We start from the raw sequence: 16,680 nt of genomic DNA on the forward strand, positions 1-16,680 counted from the left end.
TAAGTCTTCTTATGCTATCCCATAACTCTTTGATGTGCACTGCCAAACCTCCAGTTTTCATCAGACTGCAGTTGCACAGGCTTTGGGGCTCTTTTAAGAGTGCATTCATTGTGTGATCTCCATGCTTAGGCTGATAGAAAGAAATAACAGAAAGATACTGTTCTCTGTGTTTGTTTAGTGACCTGCAGTATTATTTTGGCTGATGGAGCAGACAGCAGCACATTAGGCTGTACTTACCTTATGCAAATCGTTTCTGTGACAATGCCTTTCTTAGTGCAGAGCTGCCTACCTCGCTCATATTAGTCACAAATGCCTTTTGCTCCATCACACCCAGTTGCACTGCTCCTGAAACAAATAAGGAACAGTCAGTGTAATTATATTTCCATAAAACTGATAATTGTATTTCCTTAGCACTGATCTTTCCACTTTCCAGAGGCTTCCACAACCTTCTATGTTGAAGATGTTCTAGAGCTATTTTCTCTGGCTCCATTCTTAAAGTAAAAATCTAAATAAGTTTGTGTGCTTTAAAGCAGTTTGAACTACCCTATCTTAAGCCAGTTTTTGGGCAGATCATCAGCTGTGCTTTCCAAACGCAAGCACGGAGTAGACAAAAACGTGTAAGACGCAGTAACGAAATGTGAAAAGGAGAGCTCAAACACGAAGTAAGCGTGTATAGCTATCATTCAGAGCAACTGAGCAATTCTGAGCCAGCTGCTGAGTTTTCTCGTACCACTCTTGTGATACTTTGTTGTCAAGCTATTGGCAAATACCACTGGCACAGCAGCACAACCCCAGCCCTGCTCATGAACATGTTCAGCTTTCTTTGGTTCCTTCACACGTGAAAAACTTGCTCCTTGCTCAGTTTGCACAGGACTGCTGTCTTAGCCTGTGTTGGATAATAATAAGAGCCTGATGGGCAGCTAGCATTGAAAGCAAGAAGTGTTTAGACATTTCACTGTTCTGTAAGACTGTATTAGTCTAAATAGCAGTCTTCTGTCTCCCCTTAAGTTTTTAACTGTCCTGATTTAATTACAGAAACTGACTGTAGTTTCCTCTTAGAAGACATCAAAAGTTCATCATTAGAACGTCTGCATACCAGCCTGTAGACCTAAACTTGTGTTGTTTCTGGGCTTCTCAAGACACTGTCACTCTGGTGAAGGCAATCCCACCCCTCTATTGGCTTTTAAAACCTGGTTATCAGTTACCAGAATCCCCCACAGATCAATGATGGGGTTGTTCTAGTACTTGCATAACCGATGTGGAAGAGTGCACATGGAAAGTTGAGCAGGTTTGTCCTCTAACCTGAAATAGAAGAGTGAAATTGGAAGTAATCAGCACAGTGTTGAAAAAAGATTTCACAACACTGAATAAAAACAGTGAATAAAATGGCAGATTATGTTTCTATATCAATAATTTCCAAGCAGCATGCTTGGGGTTTTGACACTGATAACATACAGAGTGAAACTTGCAAAAATCTTGGAATTACTTTTTATTTTTTGCTAATGGCAACTTCACGCTAGGCAGTAGTCTAAACAACTGGAAGGATTTCAGAGCATACCAGAAACAAAATAAGGACTTTAACTCTATGAATCCATTTGTACTCGAATACTGCTTCCCCACAAACACAGAAAGAATAACAATAAAAGGTACCAACAGCAGAGATGAACAAAGGTAAGAAACATACATATGCAAAAGATCTTTTGTCTTCTGCACTTAAAAAAGGCACTGAGAACATGATGAAGACAGAGAAAATCACAAAGAGAAAACAATAGATTTCCTGCACCACAAGAAATTAATTATCAAGCCTCGAATCTGTAAACTATATAAAGCTCGGACAGGTTTAAAAGTGGTTAGATAAGTTAATGACAGCTAATAAAAACATCAGGTCTGCTCACTACATAGAAATCCTCCTCAGCTCAGGAAGCCCATGTGCTACAGTTACCAATGGGGGTTATCAGGAGCAGGATCCTTTTTTTCCTCCTTTCTCCTGCCATCTATTACTGTCTCTGTGAGTCAGATCAACTGTGGGTACCTGCTTGAAAAAGTAAGCTGCGAACCAAATCTGTATTAAAAGGAGGGCTCGAAATGTAAAACAGTTCTCATTTGTGTAAACAGTCCTGTGTATTAATCACAGAAATACTGTCAAAATTGGACATTTTAAAATACAAATGGAACTTTTCTATCAGTTGGTTTCAGATTTATTAGATGAGATACTAATAGCATTCCAACAGTGCCTCCAGCTAGAGGGAATGAGGCCCACAGCACTACTTGATTATTACTGTATTTTCATATACTATGTCAACAAGGATAAAAACTGGTTTGGAAGTGGAAGCTGACTTTACAGCCCTCTAATTCCTCACTGAGATACAGTCCTTTCATGGCTGTTGGTTGCTTTTGCCAATTGCAGGTGAAGAAATATTGTATTTTGAAAGTTAGAGCTTGCTGACACATGACACTCCTTACATTTGAGTTTTGTAGCTACTTAGGCTCAGTAATACCATCGCAACAGGAAGTTAAGTGTGCCAAAATACAGACAGGTTGGCAGTAATGCTACTTGAAAAACACTTTGTTACCCTTAAGAAACTTTTCCCATGCTTTATGTCCCCTTTTAGACTCTAAATACTGGTCAGTGTTTGGAATAAATAATATAATTTATGTCCTCACGATACAGTCTATCTTTATGGCAAAGAGCACATAAAGAACAGTTTTCTGCTTATTTTTCTGTTGACAAGTTCTGTACTAGAAAAGCACTTACACAAAGTCAAGCTTTGCACAACAGTAATTTTCCTATTTCTCCCAATGCATGTTTGCTGCAAATATCTACGTTTTAATTCTTTCCTGTTAAAATTACTTCATGAATTTTGATCTGTGATGCAGTCTCCCTAGAAGTCTTATATCTTGATGTTTAATTGAAATGAAACGTTTCCATATTAGATGATAAATAGCCAAGCATTGTTACAGAGAATACCCCGATGTTCTGATAGAATCCACACGTACCTACATCCCAGGAACAACTATGGTGAGGGTGTGTTACAATGAACCTCACTGTGTGGGTTATGAAGATGAACCCACAGAGCAGCTGAAAAAATGTCCAGAAGCTTTATTTAAGCCTTCTGTCTCCTTTGCCAGAAGTACGTTTCTGAGGAGTAGAAGGTATTTCTGAGGGTGAAAGGCAGGAGGACAGGAGGCTGAATTCCTTAACAGCCACAACACATTGAAAAACTGATTTGGAAAGTCAAAAAAATATCAAATTGTTGGCTTTTTTGGTAGCATCTTTTGTATAGCATTCATGCATACTGTGTAACTGTGTAAGTGTAACCATAAATAAAAAGTGTTTCTAGGAAACATTGTACCAGTTATTAAAATGTCCCTAATTCTTTGAGACGTAACTACAGGGTAAAAGAAAAACTTCAGTGACAGCAATGGCTGGCAAGAAAATATGCTCTCAAGAGCAGGTACAACAGCAGATGACAGATCAACCAGAGGCAGAGTAAGTCATCATCTGACCTGCAGTCTAGATAGCGATGGAATCCACAGAGAGGAATGGAGAAATCTGTTTGTATCACCTTGAGGACAGTGATGCTCATCTATCTAATTCTGACAATCTCTGTCTTTTTGTGTTGCTGTTTTTCACTTTAAAAAAGGAGCACTAACAGCATGCACACTTTTCTGAAGTATTATCTGAGCCCAAGGCACTAGGGCTGCATCCTTAAGCCAGGTGATAGAAGTACATTTATGAACGATTTCATGAACTGCAGAGTTAATATTTACTGTTATAAACAGTTATTATTATATAACTATTATAACTACTTCAGCAAAATTCAATATGAAGGCTGGCTGAGGAACCAGACTGCACAGTAGAACGGAGTGCAGAAAACAGAGTGATAAGGATACATAGATATGCCTACAGACAAATGTAATTCACTTTGCTTACAGTGGGATTAGTCTGCAGATGAGGACTATTTTACTATTTAACATTTTCCAAATAGTCCATGAATTAGGACTTTGTTTTAAAAGTGCTGGCTTGAGAAATGATTAGTATGCTTCTTAATAGCCCAGAATGACTCACAAGGCATTGTGGTTGACACCAATTGCATTTTAAAGGTCCTCATCTACAGAAGGCTAATAAAAAATATTTTAGATGTGTCTAAATATTGAAATAGTTTTGAAATCATTAAAATTTCCCTAAATATCACATACACTCTCCAAATAAGAGTTAATGCAGGAATAAAAAGCAAATAAAGTAAGCAAGCTAACCATAAATATACTTAAAATGAGTAAATTTCATTTATATAAACTACAAATGTCATTTTCTATCTGTAGACCACGCAGTGATAACTGACAGATAAATGTGATGTGCTTTAAAGATTTGATAACAATTTCTGAAACCAAGATCAAGATTTCTGTCATGAGAGAAATCAGAGAAAAGAAAATGATCTGCCTATTTCTAACATCTGGGCTTCAGACCAAAAGAAAGCAGAGCTGCCATTTCAGAAGATAAGCATTTTTCTTAGAGTTCAACAACTCCAGTAATTGCTCGCATTGTGCATGCAAGAACTATAGGATCTGTGCAGTGAAGGAAGCTAGATAATACAAGGCAAGTCACTGCTGCCTATGCAGTTATTGATGGATCTTCCAGCATTTTATCATTAGCTGTCTTCTTGGTACTTGGGTTATGAATGAAAAAGGGGCCAGGGAAAACACGGCATTTTTAACAGTCACAGTCTAAAATCTGAAACCACTTCTGTGGTTTATTTCAGAGATGCAATTCAGTGCAATCTTAGTACAGCACAAAATAAGCTTTTTTAACTTCATGGTAATAGTTTTTCTGTTAACAAGCAGATTTACTTTCTAATGAGGTGAACAACTAACAACATTTAGTCAACAGTAACATTCTGCAGAATTATTCTGAAAAGGTATTATTGATTGTCGCAGTCTCACTTGTGTGGTAAATGAATATAAGGATGAAAAAAAATCATTCATAGAATCAAATCAAAGGCATAAATGTCCTTTAACAGATGGGACAGTCATCATTCTGTTCATCTTATTGAGGTGACAGTATGGAAGATGGAACAACTCTGGGGTGACCCAGTCCAAAAATAAGCCATTTTGGTTCTTCGAGTAGAAAAAAGATGAAAAGCACCTATCTCAGTTCACCTTGCAGCACTGCATTTGGGTGTCTCCTGCTAAACAATACAGCAGAAGCACGTGCATTGTTTTCCCTGCATTTTACAATGATTTCTTCCAGCTGCTTATGGCCAGATTTAGCTCTTGAAACACCAAGAATTTCAGCAAGTACTTACTGGCAAGCTGTTTGCTGGTAGGACTAAAATAGATGCTATTTTAATTTTAATGCGCAAGACTTGAAAGATTATGAACTACACCCTTTTCAGGTGCCACATTTCATAACCCATCATCATTCTCCACCTTTAGCTAAGTCTCATTTCATATTTGAGTTGAATTTCTGAGTGAAGTTAACTACTGACTTACAAAACTATTAGACTGTTCTAATAGCAACCTATAGCAACCAACAGCCATGAGTCCCACTCTGCGGGGCCCCAGGTAGAAACGAGCTAATACACTGGGCCAGAATATCAGTTACCAGCAGAAATTCTTGAATGGAAACTACATTTATGTGAACTGAGCAAATATTTTTGACAAGGTTCTCCAGGAAATGGGTGCAGACTATCAGCCACGCCAGCTAAATATTAAGAATACTGAAATATATTGAGCTTGTTTTTGGATGTTTTTGGATTTTACTTTGACATAATGTTGAAGAGTTACCTGTATTGAACAGACATCATTAAAAATTGCCTCAGATCATCTCTGTATACTAGAGAATAGAATAGAGCCTTCTATCCCTACGCCATGTATCAGGCAAGGACTCAAATATAGGTACTTACATAAGAACTACTTGTTCAAGTTACATTACGTTTTGCACCTTAATGTCCACTAGTTGTATTGAAGAGGTGGTGCTTGCACAACTGCTGGGCTCACATGCCGCTGCCTGCATGTTGGTAAGCAAAATAAATCCTACTCCTCTCTTCTTCCTCAGTTTTGAGAAAGAAATTTTTTGATGTTTTTCCTTAGTCTAGGGAGCAGCCTACCAGCAGAAAGACAACTTTCTCTTTCCATCTTTCTGTGGAATCACCTTTGCTCAACCACCAGTTGTTCCTAATTCAAAAAACAATCTACAATCTTAAAAGTAATTTACTGGTTCTTACTGGGGACCATTCTTCTCACAGAATATCAGCTTGTAACAGAGAAATCCATCAAAACATAGTTTTTAAGTGAGAGGCTTCTTGTTTTAGTACTTTGATGATGAAAAACTTCCTGTGACCTTCAGCAGAGTCCAAATTCACTAACTTCCAAAGACTAGAGTAAATCATTTTCATTAGCAAATGACAGATGAGAAAGCAAGAGTCTATTTTTGTGCAGATATCCTTACCCACTAGCATTGGTAGTCCTTCTGACCGCCCACAGCATTTCATTTCTTTGTTCAATCACATGAGGGTGATGCCAGATGCTGCAGTTACTGATAAAAATTCTTTTCACAGAGATACATTAAGGGTATCCTGGATATATAAAGAAAAATAAACTGGAAACAGAATAAAATTATTGCTATTTTTATCATACTAGCAAAATATACCTTGAGAGAAGTCTTTATCACAAAAACATTTAGGAAATTGTGTATTTTCCTCTTGAAGTGTTAATGCACATTTACGTTTTCAAGACAGTATATACCTAATGAAAAACAGGCAGAAGTATTTTAATTGCCCGTAATTTTTCTTGGTTTTTCCAGTATATGCAAAGCTTATTTGATAAATATTATTCAATTACACAAGAAAACTAGTAGGCTAGCTGTCTGCCAGGCATATTTCTGATCTTTTCTGGCTTATTTAATTTGCTCTATTTGATTATTTAGGGAAAAAGGAGCCTGTAAATTTTCAGTAATAATTGAACTGCGGTGCTGTAAGAAAGAAAGAAGGGAAAGAAGAAAGGAAAAAAATAAAATGCAAAGACATACCTGATCTTTGAACTAATCTGAAGAAAAGAATCCATTCGTTTTAGCTCAACATTTGTAAATTGAAGTTATTACAATTCAGGTGAAGAATTAATGTACTTTCATATTGTATGCCAAAAGAAAAAAAAAAGTATAATCTTACTATAGAGGCTAGCTTACGAAGTCAAGAATTTGTGGCTGATAATCTGAAGAACAAACTTTTAGCTCTGTGAAACACAGAATCTTTTTTAAAAAATGATTTATATGTAAATATTAAGCAAATTGTTGAATCCTTTTTTGAGTCTCCTAAGACAATAGCTGTTCATACTGTCAGATGGGAGAGAAAGTGCTGACTTAAATATTCAGAAACACTTTCTTGAGAATCTACTGATTCCTAATTCAGGAACTTCCCAACCTGAAATTAGACAGTATGAAAGTCACCTGTTCCAAAAATGAATTCTGGTTTTGAATGCAGACATCTCCATGTGTGCAGTGATCTCTTCTTGAACCTATAAATAGCTTGAAATAGTACTTCCAGAAGAGTTACAAATGACTCTTACTTTACTTCTATTGCCAACTGAAAACATGAATCATAAAACCTTCTGATGCCATTCTTACAGTGTTAGTCAAGAGGTGAGAGTTGATAAAACATGCTCATAGAACAGTATTTGTAAACTACCATTCAGATGGTTGTTCAACAAAGTAATTAGTTTTTCCCTGCTTGGCAAGTGGAATAAATGTTTCCCTTCTCCTTGAGAAAAACAAAAACCCCAAGTAACTCAGGAAAACCCAGGAAACAGGACGATCACAAAAACCAGGGACATGATAGCATATTCTATGGATACACCTGGGTTTGAAAAAGTACATTTTACTATTTGCCCAGGGAAAAGACAAAATTAAATACATATGGATGGAGATAATAAAAGAATGAAATACAGGCAAGGTAGAAAATAGGTGATTGCGGCAAATTAACTTGTCCCTCTTTAAACTTTCCAATTCTTTCTTTCCTTTCAGAAGTACAAAGCTGGTAAAGGTAACATTCTATATCAAAACAAGAAACTAATCAGAAGCAATCTGGAAAATATTCTAAGTGGTGTTTGCTGAGCTATCCTTATTTGCTCAGTGCTTGTGTAATGAAAGCGTGTGATAATTCCAAAGATGCCAATCTGAAAGGTCTCATGAAATACTGCTTTTGTTTCTTTCTTTTTAATAAAAATCTGGCTGATGTGACAGTGCTATCATAAAACAGACTCTCAAACAAGTGAGCTGAAGTCTGAGACCAGGCTCAAAAACCTACTGGAGATCAAGACCTCCACACCATTCTCTGACTCAGGTACCGAAATGTGTTAACTTCCTTCCTTTTAATAACAGCAAAGGTTTCTGTTGCATTTGAGATTTTTGGACTGCATCTCCGGTAAGATGGTTTTGTACCTGAGAGCTGCCTTAAATAAAACTGCTTCCTTCCACCTAACTACTCCAAACACAACATACTGCATTACAAAATATAACAATTATTTGCCATTAATTTTTTACTTCATTTAATAAAAATATGAGAATACATTAACACCTTTAATTACAGAAATAATGCACGTCCTGCTTCATATTATTGTACTTACTATTATACTACACATGTATTTCACAAAGACGACTCTACCTTTGGAAGTTCTGAGTATCTCTGAAGATCTGCTGTAAAAATTTGGATCCCGATTGGGAATTGGGAAAAAGGTCCATGTCTTCCTACACAGTGAACAAAAAGAAAAAAACAATTAGTTTTTCAGGCTAATCCTTGAGAGTCACAGCTACAGCACTTGGAGTACCTTTTCATCTGTGAATACCTAAAATGAAATCCTCTTTCCTTCTCCTTTGAAAATACAGCAGGCAAAATTACTTGCAGTTTTGGTGTATTATGTGTGTGATGCACAACATCTCTCTCTCTCACGCACAAATGCATCAGCTTGCTGCAGCCCCACCATTTGTAGGGATAAGAAGCAAATCCAATCTGTTTGGACTGCACTTGTTCAGTCCTTCCTCATCCATCCTGGAAATGCTAACAGCCCAGATAGAAATTCCAGCTGAAACTCAGGGTATTGCTATCAACTGGACATATAATCAAAAGCAACAAGAGGGGCAGACAGACAGTGAAATGGTTCTGCTTTATTGCCCTGGTGATGAGACTGAACTCTCTAATTCCTGTATTTAGTCTCGATGATTTTTTCCTTACATTTAGTGGAAAGAATCACAGGTTGACCATAGGTGAGTGTCAGATCAAACAGATAAAAGGTGTTCAGAAATCAGAATTCCATATGAAACACCACCATCCTCCTTCATTAAAAGAAAATTATGTGAAAAGATATTTCCTGATGAAATCTCTCCAAAAGGCATTTATCTGTTCTTATGTTTAGCTTCCAGATTTTATCAGTCTAGCAACTTTAGCAACTGTAGATGCAAGCCATCTAAGAACAGGACAAGACAATAGAATAGCACATCTATCAGTCTTTCCAAATCAGAAAGTTCATGTTATCAAGATATAATCATTTTCCAAATTTTGCTCTATGTTAAGGTGTGCCTTGACAGAAGAAAGTCAAATTGCTAACCAGAATGTGATTGTAACTTCTGTACAACAATGAAGTGCCGAGAAGGAGAGCTCGCTTTTGCATACAGTTAGCATACAGAGAGATTGAGATGGCTCAGGAGCCAGTAACGGCATGGTTGCTCTAATACAATTAATCTAACAAGAAATAATTTGCTCTGCCAAGAAAAGCATCCCCAGTAAAACCATTTCCTCAGCACCCAAACTAACTCATCCCAAACCAGCTGGAGTTTCTTCTATGCTACTCTACAGGAAGTACTGTAAACAGAATCGTTCTGCTGTCTTTCCCGGAAACACTTTGGTCCGCATGCTAAAGAAGATGGCATGCTGCCCTGACTTAGAGAAGACAGGGATTTCAAGACATAATTGAGAGCTTTCTGTGATCTTATTCTCTTAAGGCAGCTTGTTACTGTTTTGAATATGTTCGCAATTCCTGTCAAAGCACTTCAGCCATGCTTTATGAAGAAAAACAGGATACATCAGTCTCATTTTTTGTACACCGAAGTTTTTAAAATTACATTTTACTTGACAGAAGACATTTTGAAATACACACACACAAAAATTCAAAAACAGAAATATGAGGATATGAATAAAGAGATCAGGTTCAGTTGGGTCAGCTCTATTAAAATCTGATAATACAAAAAGGGTACATTGTAATCATGTACTTTTTTAAAAAAAAAAACAGAAATACCTTTATATTTGGAGATGGAACTAGTCATAAAATCAGACGACATTACTCTGTAGTGGGCTTACATGGCAAGATTTGGTAGCAGGGCACTGCTCCATGTCAGATCACAGCCAGATCCAGCTGCTCCAAAGGGATCCTCTGCTGCTCACAGCTGAGCCATAGTGATGCTGGATGTGCTCTGGGACAGCAGATTTAAGAAAGGGAAACTGCTGCACAACAGTAGCTGGGAAAGAGAAATGAGAATTGTTGCTACTTCAAACTAAACATTTCAACAAGCAGTCTCTAAAGAACAGGTCACAGGTCTTTATAGAATGACATCAAACTGTACCTCCTACTATAGCCTGACATCCGAGACCTACAGGTCAAAGAAATCATGCCTTCCAATGAATAATACATAGGAATTGCCAGAGTAAAGGTCCTTCAGAACTTTCACTTTTTTCTTTGTCCATTGTTGAATAAGAAAAGAGCCTGGAGAGAAAAATCTGGCAATCTTCAATGCAGAAAGTCAATGGGACTTAATCCATTTACTTACCTTTTACTTATAAGCTTTTGAGGTCATTACAGTTAATAAAAATTTTGATTTTATTGATTTTCTCTACATATTACAAAAGAGAAGCCAGCTCTTTAATCATAGTCAGCGTTTTCCTAAACTTCTTTTGGAGACTTTAAAGGAAGACCAAAAAACCCATCTTAAGCAGATAGTTTTCTGAGCAATGTAACAAGAAAAAAAATCTTTATTTGAGAGGGCATTTATCCCTGCTTTTCTTCTTGTTAATGAATCTCAAGTATTTGCAGATCAGTCACCTCTATAATCTATCTGATTAAAAGAATGGTAAGTTAGGAAAATGAAGTGAAAACCAGGAGTTTACAGAGTAGGAGCTGACAAGAGGAGCATGAGGCATCAACCTACACAGGACATGGCTTCAACAGAATAAGCTCCTGCATTCAGAAGAAAAAAGAGCTCAAGTTTTTGCATAATACATATAAGATCAGCACTTTCATGTGACCTACAGGTCACAAAGAAGTTTCCTTTATTTTCTCGCAACTTCAATAGAAAAATACAGGAGATGTACTGCTATTAACTGTAAAAATGCATAAACATACTGATATTTAACTGTATAAAAACCATGGAGGTTTCCCTAAAACATAAAGCTTACCCAAACGTTGCAGATGTACCTGAGCCAAGGAAGTGCATAAATAATTTCTGTTCAATGTATACAAGTGGTCAGAGCCTTTTGTCCCCGTGGGAGGCCATTAATCCCTCAGGTACAACAAAATCTCCAGATTCTCTGATTGTGTCTGGTTTGCTCCTTTCCCTATTTTTCTTTTGATGAGAGAAGACCTTCGTAAGATCTAAATTTCCCCATTTCTTTGTCAATGGAGAGCAGAAACAAGTAGAAACCATGAAACTCTTTCTTACTTGATACTAAAAGGTTGACATCTAATACTCCTATTTGAAGCAGCTAGAAGGCTTTTTCACTTTCATTTCTTAGGATGATAATAACAAAGTAAACTGAACAAATCTGTTAGAACCTGTAGGCCAAAGAATAGAGAATATGGTTTTTCCTGGACTCAGTAAGAGAAAATGGACCATCACGGTCTGCCTGCCTGCACTGCTAATAAAAAAATAGACCTTTGTTACTGCATAGCCCTTGGAAAAGAGACCAGGTAATACTGAAAGGATCAGGTGGAATTCAAAAGAAAGTGAAAGGATATATTTACTCTCATAAGAACATATAGGATTTCTTCAGGACTGCTCTGTGGGCTTAAATTAAGTATTGGAGAACTCTCAGTATATAATCCTGAGAGATATTAATAGTGAAAATTTTGGAAACAGATTAGAAGAAAGATCACTGGCAATTGTTCTGTGCATTACATGAATAGTCTTTCATTGTATACGAGGAAATGTGTCTACTTAAGTATTAGACTATAAAAATACAGTCCTTGGAAAATTGTATATGCCCTTACAACATGCAGTTTTCAAAAGTTTTAAAGAAAGGATGTAATAAGAATTTATTTATAATTCTTGTGTGCCACAGGGGCATGCTTTCAGTTGATTCAATAGCATGGCTGATAATGTTAAAGGGGTACTGAATATTCATTGTATTTGATTGGATCAGTAGCACTTAATTGCTCTGTGTAAGTGACAGAACAAAATGGAGTTGCTTTCATTAAAAAACATCTGCTTCTGTTGGCTTCTTCTTTGCAAGAACTTCTCATAGAGAACCAAGGGCTGATTAAGCAAACATTTCTCAATACTGCTAGCTAAGAAAATCTTCTTGTCTTACACAGCTCAGTTGTAAGCACAAGAAATTGTAAATATGCAGCATTGAATGGAAGGATAAGTGAAAATTTTTTGACAAGAGATTAGGGAAGAACTACAAATGTAATTACCTTCCTGTTTATTATAACACTAGGAGATGTTTAAGTTATACCTTCTGCAACTTTATCTGTAATGATAAGCAAACTAAAAATATGCATTTAGAATCTAAGAGGCTAATACAGATAACTGAGTTACATGTGCATCTGGTTACTGCTTGTGAGACTTCTGGTAAAATGTAACCAGCTCCCATAACCATGGCTTGTATTATATTCAGAATAAAAACTTCAAAAATCTGTTCAATTAAATACATAGATCTTATTCTACAGCTAGGAGGCTCTATTTTTCAATTTATAGTAATTAGGTATAGGGCATAATGCTGAACAGGATGACAGATGGTTCTGTGAAATCCTGAATAAATTTTGGAATAAATTTTGTGTCAGCATCACTATTCCAAAATACAGTTGCTGTTTTCAATAAATTACTGCTAAATCATAATCACGTGTATCACAGTCGTGGTTCTTAGAATGTCAAGTTATAATTGCTGATGTTCAAATAGCATAAGGCAAAGTGCTCAAGTGTTAAATGCACTGACTTCTTTTATGGTACAGATTCAGGTAACAACTAATTAAAAAAAAAAACACAAAAAAAAAACCAGCCACTGTCTTTGCTTTTTTTTGTTTGTTTTGACATTTATCTGAAGACAAGAGGAGCTTAATGGAGGCTATGCATTCTGTCTCATAAAAACTCTATCAAAAAGTGCTAGCAGCGATCTGACTTTCTTCAATTGCAGCTACAAATAGTTTAGGACATTTACAACGATAGGATGTTGCAACATAGAAAATTCTTATAAATCTAAAAGCAAATTGGAAAAAAAAAATCACCTTGAGCACAGTCCAACACTGGAGCAGGGTCCCAAAAAGTCTGGGGACTTTCCACCACTGGCAACGCTCAAAACTCAGTTAAGGTTCTGAGGTTAGAGCTCTGGTATAGATGTGCTACCTACAGAAGCTGACCTAGACAACTTCTTCAGCTTTTTTTTCCAATGTAATTACTGTACCAACCTACAAAAATCAAAAGAAATTCAATAGTTCAGGAAGTATTAAGTTAATTAAACCTGATTTGTTACAGGTTATGACTAAAGGTTGGCAACCTTTTTCATTTCTAGCATTTTCCAAAATGCTCTGTGGCAAAACAAAAAAAGACGACAGCAAAATGATGCTGATAAACTATTTTCTTGCAGGAAAGCAGACTAAAGAGAGTACAGATCAAATAAGACAAGGACAGAGGGAATATGAAAAGGGGCAGTGGTCCTACAGCAATGCAGAAGAATGACGAAGAGTAAAGGACATTAAGAAGGCAAGTAAGGGAAGCTGGGAAGTTAAGATGTTGCATGTGCTGAGATCAATCACGGCAGTAAAAAATGCTGATTATGTCATAGCATAAATAGGCCTGAAATACTTGTAAGAAACGTGCTGTGCACAGGACTTGTTCACACAGATAGGCATATAGGCAGACTGGAGAGATTGTCTATTTGAAATGTTTCACTTCTGAAGTATTAAGTAGGCCTGCATTATAGATGACACCTTCCCTCAATCTGTTCTTTACAGAAGCCTCCACTTAAATCCTGTAATACTAGATTTCTTAAGAGTCCTTTTCTATCCATATAGCTATTAAGTCTTTCCTAATAGCCACCATCAGAAGATTTTTGTCTTGCTACTTATTTCCATTAGACAGAGATAATAATTGAACAATTTTCTCATTGTTTAGAAGAATATCATTTGTGGCTGCAATTACCTGACATTAATTTAGGCCCCTAAAGGTGAGCTACATGTCAAACATTTTATTGCAATTGATGGATAGTTAGCCAAATGGCTCACTGCAACCACATGTAGATGGTTATATTAGCTAAAGTGGTGTCACTCTTGACTGTATTGATTTCCTCTCCACCTATCATAGGAGCTTGATCTCTAACTTATGTGTAAGTTCCTCAAGGGAAGAAGCTGAATCCTATGCTATGTGTCCTGTACTTCTTTATCCTCTAGAGTTTTCTTAGGGAATGTGATTATCTCAGACTCTCAAATGCATTTTTTCCCGTAATAAGAAAACTTGGGTGGGAGGCAGTGCTAAGCAAATGATGTGGGATGGAAAATTCAGTCCTATCTGGACCATAATTTACTACAGTCTTGCTAGGGCTGTTTAAGAGATTTGTTGGGGAATTTGTTCATGTGCCTTTTTCTGAAGATACCATTTTAACAGACTGTCTGCACCTTAATTGCCTTTGGTTAGTGGTTTTGGCTTGCCTCAAACTTTCAGTCTTCTGTTAATTTCTCCCAAGCAAATAAGCTTTGCATACCCCACATTGGCTGAACAATGATCTAAATTAAGAGCACGGGCTCCCTCTGTAGCCACTGGAAAGAATAAGTGCCTACAAAAGACAAAAAGCCATATACTCAAACAGAACGTAAGCAGCTTTTTTTTTTCCTAATTGAATTCATAAACATTCCTTTTCAGCAATAGGAAAACATTGCGTGGGTATCTTATTTAACCTATCCAGTGTGTGCCATCATTGGCATTTTTATTCTGCAAAGCCATGGAAAATGTCACATGCAGCACAGAGATACTGACATTTCTTCCCCTTACTCTACATTCAATCTTCAAATTAAAAAAAAGGCCAATATGTCCAACTTATACATCAAAAGCGTTGATGGAAACCAGGATCTTGGAAGCTATCAAGCACTTGTGTTCCCACTGAGAATCAGAAATGTTGAGAGTGCTCAGCACACATCGGGATCTCAGCATATATCCTAACAAATGTAACAAAAGTCTTGCTTCCTCCTGCATCACAAATGAGAACAAAGATCATTTTAATGCAAATTTCAGCTTTGCATAATCTTTTCTGAACCATATATCTCAACAGATCGTAAGATTTGTTACTTCTATCAGAGCTGAAATGCTACATTTGAAGGTGAGAATTGTTTTAAGCCTGAGATGAAATGATTTTGGCTTGGGAAATTTTGGGGTTGGTTTAGTGTTTTGAAGGTTTTCGGGTGTGATGGGGAGAAACTTTCTGCCTTTTATTTACCACTACTGTATTCTTACCCCAGGGCTTCAGGTGAAAAGACTTAGAGGTGAAAAATCAGAACATTAATGTTCCCCTATTTCTTTTTCCACTGAGAAGATGTGGGAGCACTCCCTGTTCAGCTAACATTTCCTTGTGTTAGTGTTGTGACCAAATGTGCCAAATCCTTTCCACTTCTGGAAAATTTACTTTGTAAATTTTAAGAGATTTCAAAGCTACTGCAGAAATTCTAACTGAGTTATGATGTTGTTGTCAGATAAGGAACTAATGTTATTTCTGACATATGCAAGATTTTATTTCTTTACAAACTGCATTTTCAGATTATTTAATATTACAATGTATGTAATATACAAACACTTTATTTCATTCAAAACAAGATCAGAGATATCATGTTTGCTTCTACAAGAGAGGGAGTGTCTCTAAAGCCATTCGCTTCCTTGAGTGGCCCTATAAATGACAGTGGTGGAGCAGAGGCTCTACTACATATAGCCACTTTGCCCAAATAGCGGTAGTCTGGGGCAGCAGGAGACTAGAAAATACGGTAGGATGTGCAAAATGTATTGATCCACTACTGAGAGAACCAGAAACCCTGACAAATGGTATTTCTTAGAATTTCTATTTCAGAAATTCTCAGGGCTTTTCACAGGTTATTAGATAAACTCTCATCAAGATAGCTTCTATTTCAGTCTGGCATCTTTAGGAAATTAAGCTTATGTAATTGCATTGGCTGGCAACCTGTCCTTGAATGGTTTGAAGCTGTTGGCTAATCCTAAAATCTGACAAATATTTGATCCTCCTTTAAGTTTTATGAATCATTAATCAAGATTTTACACAGTGTTATTAGGTGTATAGCTATATATATATATATATATATTTTTTTTTTTTTTTCAGAATATTCCTCCAAACCTTTTATTCTATTGTTTCTTTCTTAAATACACAAGTGGTCTAAAATCAATGTGCACCCTGAAGTAAAAAACATTTTAAAAGATGATGAAAA

General features: G+C 36.6%; 1 protein-coding gene across 5 annotated transcripts in view; it reads right to left on the bottom strand.

The window, feature by feature from the left end:
* Positions 1 to 237: 237 nt before the first annotated feature.
* Positions 238 to 16,680, bottom strand: part of TESMIN (testis expressed metallothionein like protein) — a 69,679-nt gene continuing 53,236 nt past the window's right edge. For all 5 annotated transcript variants that reach the window (XM_090140688.1, XM_090140687.1, XM_090140686.1 and 2 more), the window contains 4 exons: positions 10,285 to 10,504; positions 6,449 to 8,740; positions 1,246 to 1,302; positions 238 to 345 (listed from right to left, as the gene is read on the bottom strand). The gene's annotated coding sequence lies outside the window, so the exon portion shown is untranslated. The remainder of the gene's footprint in view (positions 346 to 1,245; positions 1,303 to 6,448; positions 8,741 to 10,284; positions 10,505 to 16,680) is intronic.

Source organism: Phasianus colchicus, chromosome 5 (genome assembly GCF_987193195.1).
Source record: "Phasianus colchicus chromosome 5, bPhaCol1.hap1.1, whole genome shotgun sequence".
Classification (NCBI taxonomy): Eukaryota; Metazoa; Chordata; class Aves; order Galliformes; family Phasianidae; genus Phasianus; species Phasianus colchicus.